Here is a 13,723-nt window from a genome sequence, read left to right as displayed (position 1 = left end):
AAGTGAGTATAAAATATTCACAAGCAAACAGAAACAGACAGTTTGTAAAAAAGAATCCACCTTTGCAGGAAATATTAAATGAACCCTTAGAACCTGATAGAAAAAGACAGGAGAGAAAGGCTTGGAGGAGAGTACAGAAGAATGGCAGAAAGGATAACCAAAAGAATAAAAAGACAGAAAAAAAATAAGACGTGACATATGAAAACCAAAGAATAAAATGGAGGAAGTAAATAGTGCATTACAGTAATATCATTGAATGTGAATGGATTGACTGCCCCAGTCTAAAGATATAGGCTCAACCAGTTGGGTGCCCACCTACCACATGGGAGTTCCCAGGTTCAGTCCTGGTGCCTCCTAAAAGAAGACGAGCAGACACTGCCCCCACAGTAACTATCAGATGCTACAAGCCAGCAGACGCTGTAGCCCATGGGAAACAGGAATGGCTCAGGCCATTGGGCACTCATCTCTCAGGCAAGAGGTCCCACGTTCAGTTCCCGGTGCCTCCTGGAGAAGGCAAGCAAACGATGAGCAGACAGATGAGAGAACCACCTGGGGGAGGGGAAGATAAATAAAATAAATAAATAAATCTTAAAAAAGAAATACCAATCCTGTTTAAATGCTTCCAAAAAATTCAAAAGGAGGAAAAATTACCCAACACATTTATTGAAACTACTATCACTCTATTATCAAAGCCATGTAAAGATACTACAAGAGAAGAAAATTGCAGATCAATCTCTCTAATGAACATAGACACAAAAATTCTCAATAAAATACTTGCAAATCAAATCCAACAGCATATTAAAAGAATTATAGGGAAGCAGATATGGCTCAAGTGGTTGAGCATCTGCTTCCCACGTGGGAAGCCCGGGTTCGGTTCCAGGTGCCTCCTAAACACACACATATACACACACACACAAACACACAAAAACCAGCAACAAGCAAACAAACAAAAAACAAAACAACTCAGGAGAGCCAACGTGGTTCAGTGGTTAAATGCTGGCTTCCCATCTACAAGGACTCAGATTCAACCCCTGTCCCCAGTGCCTATAAAAAAAAAAAGAATTATACACCATGATCAAGTGGGTTTTATTCCTGGTATGCAAGGATGGTTCAAGATAAGAAAATCAGTCAAGGGAAACAGACTTGGCCCAGTGGTTAGGGCGTCCATCTACCACATGGGAGGTCTGCAGTTCAAACGCCGGGCCTCCTTGACCAGTGTGGAGCTGGCCCATGTGCAGTGCTGATGCATGCAAGGAGTGCTGCACCACGCAGGGGTGTCCTCTACATAGGACAGCCCCACGTGCAAGGAGTGCACCCATAAGGAAAGCTGCCCAGGGCGAAAGAAAGTGCAGCCTGCCCAGGAAAGGCACCGCCCACACTTCCCATGCCGATGACGACAACAGAAGTGGACAAAGAAACAAGATGCAGCAAATAGACAGAGAACAGACAACTGGAGGGGGGGGGGATTAAATAAATAAATAAATCTTAAAAAAAAAAAAGAAAATCAGTCAATGTAATACACCACATTAACAAATCAAAGGGGAAAAAAACCACATGAACATATCGATTGATGCAAAAAAGGCAATCAATAAAATCCAGCAGCCTCTCTTGATAAAAACACTTAAGAGAGGAATAGAAGGAAAGTTTCTCAACATGATAAAGGTCGTATATTAAAATCTCACAGCCAACATCCTACTCAAGGGGGAAAAGTTGAAAGCTTTCCCTCTAAGATCAGGAACAAGACAAGGTAGTCCAATGTCACCAGTTATGCAGCTTTGTCCTAGAAGTTCTAGCTAGAGCAATTAAGCAACAAAAAGAAATAAAAGGCATACAAATTGGAAAAGAGAAAGTAAAACTCTATTTACAAATGACATGATCCTATATTTAGAAAATTTCAAAATATCTACGACAAAGCCATTAGAGCTAATAAATGAGTTCATCAAAGTGGCAGGATAAAAGATCAACACACAAAAATAAGTGCTGTTTATATACTGTACTACTATATGAACAAGCTGAGCAGGAAACCAAGAAAATAAATCCATTTACAACAGCAACAAAAAGATCAAATATCTAGGAATTAATTTAGCCAGAAATGGAAAGGATCTATCCTCTGAATATTACAAAACGCTGCTAAAATAAATCAAAGAAGACCTAAACAAATGGAAGAACATTCTGTATTCACAGATTGGAAGACTAAACATTATGAAGATGTCAATTCTACACAAACTGGTTTATAGATTCAACATAATCTCAATCAACATTCCAACACTCAACTTCACAGAAATAGAAAAGTCAATTACCAAATTTATTTGAAAGGGAAAGGGCACCCGAATAGCCAAAAACTTTCTAAAAAGAAGAGCGAGGTCAGAGGACTCATGCTTCCTGACCTTGCAATGTATTATAAATTTACAGTGGTCAAACAACATGACATTAACATAAAGATAGAAACATTAATCAATGGAATCAAAGTGAGACCCGCATCTCCATGGCCAACTGATTTTTGATAACCTACCAAGTCCACTTTTCTGGGACAGTCACTTCAACAAAAGGTACTGGGAAAGCTGGATATCTATAACCAAAAGAATGAAAGAGGATCCCTATCTCACTCTCTATACAAGAATCAACTTGAAATGGATCAAAGATGGGTGGACTTGGCCCCATGATTAGGGTGTCTGTCTACACATGGGAGGTCCGCCGTTCAAACGCCGGGCCTCCTTGGACCGTGTGGAGCTGGCCCATGTGCAGTGCTAAAGCACGCAAGGAGTGCCCTACCGTGCCACACAGGGGTGTCCCCCACGTAGGGGAGCCCCATGCGCAAGGAGTGTGCCCCATAAGGAGAGCTGCCCAGCGCAAAAGAAAGTGCAGCCTGCCCAGGAATGGTGCCGCACACATGGAGAGCTCACACACAAGATGACGCAACAAAGATGACACAAGAAAAAGAAACACAAATTCCCGTGCCGCTGACAACAACAGAAGCAGACAAAGAAGATACAGCAAATAGACACAGAGAACAGACAACTGGGGTGGGGTGAGGGTGGAGGGGAAGGGGAGAGGAAGGAAGGCAGGGAGGGAGGGAGGGAGGGAGGGATCTAAGACTTAAACCGAAAAGCCAGGACTTTAAAATTCCTAGGAAAGAATATAGGGAAACATCTTCAAGATCTCGTGGTAGGTGACAGTCTCTTAAGCCTTATCTCCAAAGCATGAGCAACAAAAGAACGGCAAAGGGGACTCTTCAAAATTAAACACTTGTGCACCTCAAAGGGCTTTGTGAAAAGGTAGCCTACTCAGTAGGAGAAAATATTTGGAAATCATACATCCGACAAGGGTCTAAAATCCATGATATATAAAGAGATCCTACAACTCAACTATAAAAAGACGAATAACACAATTTAAAAATAGACAAAAGACCTGAATAAGCATTTTCCTAAAGAAGAATTACAAATGGTGAAAAAACACATGTAAAAACATTCAGCATCACTGGCTATTAGAGAAATGCAAATCAAGGCTATGAGACATCATTTCACACCTACTAGAATGGCCACTATTAGCAAAACAGAAAACGACAAGTGTTGGAGAAATGTGGAGAGATAGGAATGCTTATTCGCTGGTGGTGGAAATGTAGAATGATATAGTCGTTGGGGATGTCTGTCTGGCAGTTCCGAAGGAAGGTAGATATAAATCTGCCATGCGACCTGGCAATACAACTACTAGGTATATACCCAGAAGATCTGAGAACAGATTCGCAAACAGACATCTGTACAATGATGTCATAGTGGCATTATTCACAATTGCCAATAGATGGAAACAACCCAGGTGTCCATCAACTGATGAACGGATATACCCACAATGGAATACTATTCTGCTGTAAGAAGAATGAAGTCATGAAGCATATGACAAAATGGATTAATCTGAAGGACATTATGTTGAGTGAAGCAAGGCAGACATAACAGAACAAATATTGAATGATTGTATGATTTTGCTATTACAAACTAAATATAATGAGCAAACTCATGGAATTATAGCTAGAATATAAGTTATCAGAGGAAAGAATGTGGTTAGAGGATGGAAAGCTGAGGTTTAATCTGTGCAGAATTGATAAAAATATTGTTTGTAAATGTTTGCAAGTGAATAAAAATGGTGAAAGTACATCACGCGATTTGTAATTAGTAGCACTAATATATGGGTATTATTAGCAGTTTGATGTTATGAATTCCAAAATAGATGTTATTTTTATGAACTGGTCTGTTCATCTGGGCATGATACCCATTGGTTGTATTAAATGCAAAGGTTTTACATTCACTTAATGAAATCAAGATTAGGGCTTTGATTCGACCTCAGCAGTAGGACATGACTCAAGGTTGAGTCTCTGCCCACTTGGGGCCTGAGAGAAACAGACATACATGGAAGAAGATATGGAAGAGGAGAGAACTTGGTCATTTCAGTCCTGTCATGTGACAGGCTATAGCTGTAGCTCCAGAAAGAAAGACAATCTCTACACCAGCCTACAGCTGAGATCAGAAGAAGCGAGGCCCATGGAGTCTTAAGAGGAAGAAGGGGGAAACGGACTTTGGCCCAGTGGTTAGGGCGTCCGTCTACCATATGGGAGGTCCGTGGTTCAAACCCCGGGCCTCCTTGACCCGTGTGGAGCTGGCCATGTGCAGCGCTGATGCGCGCAAGGAGTGCTGTGCCACGCAAGGGTGTCCCCCGTGTGGGGGAGCCCCATGCTCAAGGAGTGTGCCCCTGAGGAAAGCCGCCCAGCGTGAAAAGAAAGAGCAGCCTGCCCAGGAATGGCGCCGCCCACACTTCCCGTGCCGCTGACGACAACAGAAGCGGACAGAGAAACAAGACACAGCAAACAGACATCAAGAACAGACAACCAGGGGAGGGGGGGAAATTAAATAAATAAATAAATCTTAAAAAAAAAAAAAAAAAGAGGAAGAAGGAAGGAGAGGCCAGGCAGAGGTCACCCACCATCTTCCTTCAACATGTGGCAATAGACTTTGGTGAGGAAATAACCTTGAGCTGGATTCTTTTTTTTTTTTTTTTATTGATTTTGTAAAAATATTACATTAAAAAAAAAAAAAGAGGTCCCATTCAACCCCACCACCCCCACCCCACCACTCCCCCCCCACCCAGCAACATTCACTCCCATCATCATGACACATCCATTGCTTTTGGTAAGTACATCTCTGGGCATCTCTGCATCTCATGGTCAATGGTCCACATCATGGCCCATACTCTCCCCCATTCCATCCAGTGGGCCCTGTGAGGATTTACAATGTCCGGTGATTGCCCCTGAAGCACCGTCCAGGGCAACTCCAAGTCCCAAACGCACCTCCACATCTCATTTGAGCTGGATTCTTTAGGGCCTTGTAACTGTAAGCTTCTACCCAAAATTAATACCCTTTTTAAAAGCCAACAGATTTCTAGTACTTTCCATCAGCACCCCTTTGCCTGACTAATATAGGTATGACAGTGGCTGAAAGGAAAAGTCTAAGGAACTGTATATCACTAGAAGGAAAGCCAAAAAAAAGGAAATATGAGACTATACAACATAGTGAAACTTCTTGTGAAAAATGAGTATTGTTAATAATGCATATAGGGACAATTGGAATTGTCCTGCATGACGTTGCAATGATGGATACAGGTCATTATATATTTTATCATAGCTTACAAAACTGTGCAGGACAGAGTATAAAATGTAATATAAAATAGAATCCATGGTTAGTGGCAAAGCTTCATCAATTGCAGCAAATGTGCTACACTCATGAAGGATGTTGTTAATGTGGGAAAGCGTGGGAGGGGGAGGGTGTGGGACATATGGGAATCCCCTATGTTTTTTACATAACATTTATGTAAACGAAAGTTTCTTTTTAAAAATTAATTTTTAAAAAGTCATATATAAGAATGTTTTTCTCTGAAATAGAACAAATGGATGTTAATATTACGAGGGGTTAATACCAGGGTAATATCTGGGCAAAAATAAAACCAAAGCAAACTATGGACAGTAGTGTATAGTAATATAGTAATAATCTTCCATCAATGGTAAAAAAAAAAAGTGAAACATGCTATTTGAAAGAAACTACACAAAAAATACTACATGTTATTTGACTCCATCTGTGAAAAATGTAAATATAAATAAATTACAGAGATGGAAATAGATTAGAAGTTAAGTATGGCAGGGGAAGGATAGAGAGATTGAGAGGTGACTATAAGGGGTGGGTTTTTTGTTGTTGTTGTTCTTTTCTTTTTTTTGGACTAAAGAAAATTCTCTGTTAATGATTGAAGTAATGAATGCACAACTCTGTGATTATACCCAATGCCAATGATTATAAACTTTAGATGGATTTTATGGTTTATAAACATGTTTCAATAAAATTGATTTTAAAAAATTACAATGAGGGGAGCAGGTGCTGCTCAGTGGTTGAGCACCTGCTTCACATATACAAGGTCCTTGGTTCAATCTCTGGAACCTCCTTTAAAAAAAAAACTACAATGAAATACAACTTCACACCTGCTATCACGACTATTGATAAAAAACTGGATATAACAAGTGCTGGTGATGATGTGGAGAAAGAGGAACCCTTGTACATACTTGGTGGGGATGTAAAATAGTGCTACTACTGTGGAAAACAGTTTGGCAGTTTCTCAGAAAGTTAAACATAGAATCACATGACCTGGCAATCCCACACCTAGGTATATACACAAAAGAATCGAAAGCAGTGACCCAGACAGATATTTGTACACAAATATTCATTGTAGCATTATTCACAATAGTCAAAAGATGGAAGCAACCGAAGCATCCATCCACAGATGAATGGATAAACAAAACATAGTAGAGTCAAACAATGGAATTGAGCCATAAAAAGAAGGGAAGTGCTCATTCATAGAATTTTGAAAACATTATGCTAAGTGAATTAAGTGTGTGATACACATAGCTACATGTGTACGTATATACATACAGCATCTCCTGCCTTACCAAAGATTGACCTTGCCCCTGCCTCCTCCTCAGACCCCCTTGAAGACATCGTGCTGACTGAAATCAGCCAGACACAAACGGATAAAATGCTACATGAGTTCTCCTCTATGAAATACTTAGAAAAAGCAAATTCATCAAGGCAGAAGACAGAATAGTGGTTACCATGGTTAGGGGAAGAGGGGATTAAGGAGTTGTTAAAAATGAGTATGGAGAAGCGGACTTGGCCAAGTGGTTAGGGCGTCCGCCTACCACATGGGAGGCCCATGGTTCAAACCCTGGACCTCCTTGATCCATGTGGAGCTGGCCCATGCGCAGTGCTGATGCGCGCAAGGAGTGCCCTGCCATGCAGGGGTGTCCCCCGCATAGGAGAGCCCCACATGCAAGGAGTGTGCCCCATAAGGAGAGCCACCCAGAGCGAAAGAAAATGCAGCCTGCCCAAAAATGGTGCCCCACACACGGAGAGCTGACACAGCAAGATGACGCAACAAAAAGAAACACAGATTCCTGGGTGCCGCTGATAAGGACAGAGGCAGTCACAGAAGAACACACAGAGAGCAGACACCGGGGTGGGGGGGAATAAATAAATAAATAAATCTTAAAAAAAAAATAAAGAGTATGAATTTTAGTTTAGGATGATAAAAACAATCTGGAACTAGAAATACACGATATTGTCAATGTACTTAATGTCAAAGATTGTCCACTTAAAATGATGTTTATATGTTAACATTTTATTACAATAAAATATATTATCATTACTGAAAAGCCCTCCCCTTATTATCTTCTTATAGAAATTGTTAGAGAGAGCCATTCCTTTCTTCCAGAAATTGACCCTGAAGATACAGCTCTAACAATACAAAAACGCAGGTGCAAAAGGCTATCCATTCAAGTGCTGTCTGTAACTGCAAATTACTAGAAGAATCCCAAAGGCCCATGCACAGTAAAGAAGCTGAATAATCTCTAGTGTGTCACCCAAAGGGAAAAGAATGAGGAGGATTTCTGTGAACAGATGGAATGATTTCCAGGACATATTATTAAGAGACTTTTTAAAAGGCATCTATGCTACCTTTTGTGCAATAAAGAAAGGGTATGGGGAAAGGCAGGAAGAGATGAGAGGTGGAGGCGTCTTAGGGACATGGAGCTGCCCTGGATGGTGCTTCAGAGGTAATCACCGGACATTGTAAATCCTCACAGGGCCTACATGATGGAATAGAGGAGAGTATGGGCCATGATGTGAACCAATGTATATGAGGTGCAGAGGTGCCCAAAGATGTACTTACCAAATCCAATGGATGTGTCATGATGATGGGAACGAGTGTTGTTGGGGGGGGGGGGAGAGGGGGGGTGGGGGGGTGGGGTTGAATGGGACCTCACATATATATTTTTAATGTAATATTATTACAAAGTCAATAAAAAATAAAAAAATTAAAAAAAAAAAAAAAAAAAAAAAAAGAAAGGATCTAATTTTTTTTTTAAAGAAAGGATACTGCATTACATTTTTTTGTGGAGGCATTTCAGGACAAGGGAGGTCAGTTATGTTTAGGCAACTTTAGGGGTGAGGAGTGGAGGAGATGTCAGCCCAGCAGGAGACGGAAACCCACCTGAGAAGGTCCTCAGACAAATATCAGAAGGGGCCACAGAGGCCGGCTAAGGCACAAGGCTCCAAGTGCCACCATCTTCTCTAGACGTGCACCTTCCCATTGAGCAGTGAGCCAGGTGGGCTGCAGCTCCCTGAGGCCCAATTGCACCAGCCACATAGAAAACACACAGAAGGTTCTGGGCGAGGAGGATGCCTGTTCTGGTTTGGTTCAGTGTGGCTGGGTTTGGTGGTCGTTTGTCTCTAAAGAAGTGAGCATTCTTTCACACCAACTTTCTCAGTTTCAGACATACAGGAAGAGCTAAGTGGAAAGACGCTTGGACTCAGGAAATAAACCAGCCCCAGGGAGTTCATGAAGGCCGCCTAGAGACACGGGATAGCGACTAGCGGGGGAGCTGGGTCGGGGTTCCCCTGAGTCCTCCACGCCTAACTACAACGAAATCGGCCTCTGAGGGGGTGCCCCATGCTGGACGGCAGCAGCTTGTCCCAGGAGGCTACTTGCCCTCCTCGCCAAAGGCTGTTTGTAGCTAAAAGCTCAGAATATCCAGCATTTATTTGTTCAGCGTTTGGTTGCAGGGACTCCCCTCCCCATCCCGCCAAACTCCCAGGCTCATCTCATCAGAGGCCTCCAGACCTTTAATGCACGCGTTGGGATGCATTCACGGCAGGTGCCTGCTGAGGTAGAAAGTGGGTGGCTACAGAGTGGGCCTTAACCCCGCCCCCCAGGCCACCCCGTGACCCAGCGCCAGGCACTTACCTGGTGGCCTGGGCTTCCTTATCTGTGAACATAGAGCTTCCCGGGAACCTGGCGAGCGCTGGTCTTGATCTTGTAAACAAGGGTGTGGTGGACCATCTTACTGCGTGCGTGGGGGTGGGATGCGTGGGGCAGTCTGCAGACCCAGGGAGGGCGTTGTGCGGGGTCCGGACGTTGGGGCTTTGTACACGGTCTGAGCCCCGTGCTGGGGGCAGGGAGGCGGCGAACGGGATCCGGGCCCCAGGGAGGGGCGGGCCCTGCGCACAGGCGGGGCGGGGCGGGCGCAGAGCGGCGGCGGCGGCGGCAGCAGGTGGGTCGCGGGCGGCAGTGCGGGTAGGGCTGAGACCCGGCGGGGGAGTGAGGGGTCGAAGGCTCCGGTGCTTGGGGACAGGGACGCAGCGGAGTTGGCGGCGCGGAGAGGTGCGCTGGGCGCCAGCTTTGGGGTCCGGAGCTCGGTGCGTTGATTCCCCAGCCTGGCGCAGGGGGTGGGGACTGACCACCGTTGTCTGAGGCGAGGTCGCCTGCGTGGGCCACGCCCCGGATGATAGAGCCACTCCTCTTCCGGGTTTCCATCTTGCTCTCAGATCCCAGATGAGGAGGGTTTCCCACCTCACGCTCCCAGCGAATGTTCCCACCTTGCCCTCAGTGACACTCGGCTCACCCCCCAGGTCCGACTGCACCAGATTCACTGGGGAGAGGAGGCGGGCAGGCAGGACCCCCGTGCTTCCGCGTGACCACGTGCCCCCCCTGCAGCGAGCCCTGAGCCCTCCCCCAGCTCAGCCCTCCAGCAGGTGCATGTGCTCCCATCACTAGGTCAGGAACGGGGACTGGGCTGTGGGTGGGCAATCCAGAAGGGACCCCACCTGGCAGCCCATCATTCCCCTCTGACCCTGGCAGGTGGCTGGGCCCGCACTCCTCTCTGCTGCCCACCATGGCCTGGAGACTGCCCAGCGCCGCCAGCCTGACACACTTCTGCAGGAAGCTGAACCGGCTAAAGCCCCTGGAGGAGTCCACCATGGAGACATCCCTGAATCGCTGCCTGTCCACGCTGGACCTGACCCTTCTGGGAGTGGGTGGCATGGTGGGCTCGGGCCTCTATGTGCTCACGGGCACTGTGGCCAAGGAGATGGCTGGCCCGGCCGTACTCGTGTCCTTCGCTGTGGCCGCCGTGGCCTCCCTGCTGGCGGCCCTGTGTAGCGTGCCCCGTATGGGCTCTGCCTACCTCTTCACCTACCTGTCCGTGGGTGAGCTGTGGGCCTTCCTCATTGGCTGGCATGTGCTGGTCAAGTACCTCATCGGTGGTGCTGCCATGGGCCAGGCCTGGAGTGGCTACCTGGATGCCATGTTTGGCTGCCACATCCACAACTTCACTGAGACCCAATAAGCAGCTGGCAGGTGCCCTTTCTGACCCGTTACCCGGACATCCTGGCCGCCAGCATCCTACTTCTGGCCTCTGCCTTCATCTCCTGTGGAGCTCATGTTTCTTTCTGGCTCAAACACACCTTCTCGGCCATCAGCCTCTGCATCATCCTCTTTGTCATCATCCTTGGCTTCTCTCTGGCCAGCCTGGAAAACTGGAGTGCGGAGGAGGGCGGGTTTGCGCATTTCGGCTTCTCAGGCATCATAGCTGGCACTGCCACCTGCTTCTACGCCTTCATGGGCTTCGATGTCATTGCTGCCTCCAGCGAGGAAGCCCGGAACCCACGGAAGGCCGTGCCCATGGCCATCACCATCTCTCTAGGCCTGGTGACCATGGCCTACACCGTGGTCTCCACTGTGCTTACACTCATGGTTCCCTGGCACAGCCTCGACCCAGACTCTGCACTCGCCGATGCCTTCTACCAGTGGGGCTACAGCTGGGCCGGCTTCATCGTGGCTGTGGGCTCCATCTGCGGTGAGGAAGCAGCACCTTGCAGGGTGGGAACTGGGTGGGGTAGTGGGGGGAGAGGCAGCCCCATGTCCTGGGCTTCCTGGGTTGACCCCTGCTGTGTAACTGTCCCAGGAGGGCTCTGATGATTAGAGAATCCTCCACTCCCACTCACCACCTTCCCCAAATTCTCCAACAGGCCTGTGACTGACACTGGGTGGGAGGTAATTGAGCACCCCACACCGACCAGCAATCCACACACCATTGCTGACAGGCCCCTCACTCCTGCTCCTCTGCCGCAGCCATGAACACAGTCCTGCTCAGTAATCTCTTCTCCCTGCCACGCATCGTCTATGCCATGGCGGCCGACGGACTCTTATTCAGGTGTTTGCCCGCATGCACCCCAGGACCCAGGTCCCCGTGATGGGCATCCTGGTGTTTGGGATCTTCATGCCCCTCCTAGCACTGGTACTCAACCTCAGTGCACTGGTGCAGTTCCTGTCTCTCGGGACGCTGCTTGCCTAAACCTTCGTGGCAGCCAGCATCATCATGCTGCACTTCCAGAAGACCTCTCAGCCCAGCTCCCCGGACATGGACAGCCCGGCCCTGAGGCCAAGGAGCACAACTCCTTCTCAGACCACCTCCAGCTGGTGGGGGATGAGCATGCCTCAGGTCCCGAGCCCGGGCAGTTGCGGCCGGCCCTGAGGCCCTACCTGGGCTTCCTGGTTGAGTGTAGCCACAGAACCACCATGGCTTGGGTGCACAGCCTCCTGGTGGCCCCTGCCATCACCCTGAGTGGCGTGCTCATCTTTGGGGTCTAAGCCCTGCACCTCCCACGCTGGGGCTACATCCTGCTGGTCCTGCTCAGCGGGGTCACCTTTCTGTTCAGTCTCGCTGTCCTGGTGGCCCACCAGCAGGAGCGCCTACAGGATACCTTCCAAGTACCTCCCCAACCCACACCCTTCACCCCCTCGCCCGTAGCCCAGCTGACTCCATGGCCGGCTTCTGCCACTGCAGAATGAAGGAGGAGGACTTGGAGGGTGGGGGACGCCACTGCATGTGGCCACCCTTTCTTTCTGTATGGGGGGGTGGGCACATGCCTCCTAAATCTCCTGGAAAAAGGAGGCCCTAGGGTAGCAGATCTTCCCCACAGCTCAGCTGTTGTCCCCTCAGATGCTCCTGGTGCCCCTGATGCCAGCTTTGAGTATCCTTCTCAACATCTGCCTCATGCTGAAGCTAAGCTACCTGACCTGGCTATGCTTTTTTGTCTGGCTGCTGATTGGTGAGTTGGGGTGAGGGGGGGCATGGGAGGTCGGGATGCTGAGCAGGTGGTGGGAAGAGGGCCAGGCAGGCTGGACCTGCCTCTCAGACCCTCCCATCACCGCAGGCCTAGCTGTGTATTTTGGCTACAGCATCCGGCACAGCAAGGAGAACCTGCGGGAGCCACAGGTGCCAGCCGTTGCATACTACATAGTGTTCCCCAGCAGCAGCCTGGAGGAAGCGGTGCAGGCTGTGCAGCCACCTGCCCAGGAGCCTGACCGCATGGAGCAGCCTGTCCGGCCATGAGGCTGCCTGTGGCCTGCCAGTGCCTGTGCCCCTTCTGTCCTGGGCAGCTTGGGCTGGCATGGGTCGGGGAGCTTCAGGACCTTAGGCCCTCAGCCACCAGTGCGAAGTTCCAAGTCTTCGGAGAATGGGCCATGGCCAGCGCTGGTGGCATGGACTCTTTGCCCAGCACCTTCCGGTGGATTGTGACATACTATAGCCACAGGCCAGGCAGCTGGGTGGGCTAGAAAGAAGCCCACAGTTCTGGGAGATCTACAATAATACCTACCCAGCCATCTGCGTGGCCTGCTGCCGTGTCCACTGTGGCATTCTTTGTGGCACTGAGTCCTCACCTACCCCTGGGATCCAGTTGATTGCCCCAAGGCCCAGCAGAGATGCCAAAAGTTCTGCAAAGGGGGAGGTCAGGGCTGGGCCAGGCCAGTGCCCTCTGCCCAGCTCAGAAAGGAGACACGCACAGTGGGCATGGGCCGTGTCTCCAAGGGCCAACAGGGCCCATGACAGAAGTGGAGTTAGGACCCATCTGCAGACTTCCCCATATACCCCGGGAGCATATCCAGGAAGCAGAGGCTCAGGCCTAAAGCTGTGATTCCCAGAGAACCTTTGACTTCTGGGGACTTCAAGACAGTAGGTTATGTGCCTGAGGCCTGCTCGGGGATATTGAGACCCCCACACTCACACCCCACTGTGGACACAGTCTGCATGGCTCACATCCACCTTGACAGCCCACAGGTGCTGTCACTGCCGTCAGCAGACTGAGGCCATAGCTCTTTCCAAGCTCCATCCTGCATTTCGATTCTCCCAGGTGGCAGCTCTCGGCTGCCACTGCCCACACTCATGCCCTCTCCCTCTGCTCTCCCACTCGGGATTGGAGGTGAGGGCTCAGGGTGGCACGCATGCATGAGGGGGGCCCATTCCTGGGGCAGAGGGAGTTTCCACAAAAGCCCCAGCCCCCACCCACGGCTGGGC

General features: G+C 48.6%; 1 long non-coding RNA gene and 1 pseudogene across 1 annotated transcript in view; one reads left to right on the top strand and one right to left on the bottom strand.

Annotated features, from left to right (window-relative positions):
• Nucleotides 1–9,609, bottom strand: part of LOC131274620 (uncharacterized) — a 47,844-nt gene extending 38,235 nt beyond the window's left edge. Inside the window, exon 1 of the long non-coding RNA XR_009181904.2 lies at nucleotides 9,331–9,609. This is a non-coding gene — a long non-coding RNA (uncharacterized lncRNA). The remainder of the gene's footprint in view (nucleotides 1–9,330) is intronic.
• A 215-nt stretch (nucleotides 9,610–9,824) lies between these two features.
• On the top strand, nucleotides 9,825–13,260 carry LOC101421850 (cationic amino acid transporter 4-like; annotated as a pseudogene).
• The last annotated feature ends 463 nt before the right edge of the window (nucleotides 13,261–13,723 follow it).

The sequence above is a fragment of the Dasypus novemcinctus genome, chromosome 19 (assembly GCF_030445035.2).
Source record: "Dasypus novemcinctus isolate mDasNov1 chromosome 19, mDasNov1.1.hap2, whole genome shotgun sequence".
NCBI classification, from domain to species: Eukaryota; Metazoa; Chordata; class Mammalia; order Cingulata; family Dasypodidae; genus Dasypus; species Dasypus novemcinctus.
The sequence above is the reverse complement of the archived record's forward strand: the minus strand, read 5'-3'. Positions and strand labels throughout refer to the sequence as shown.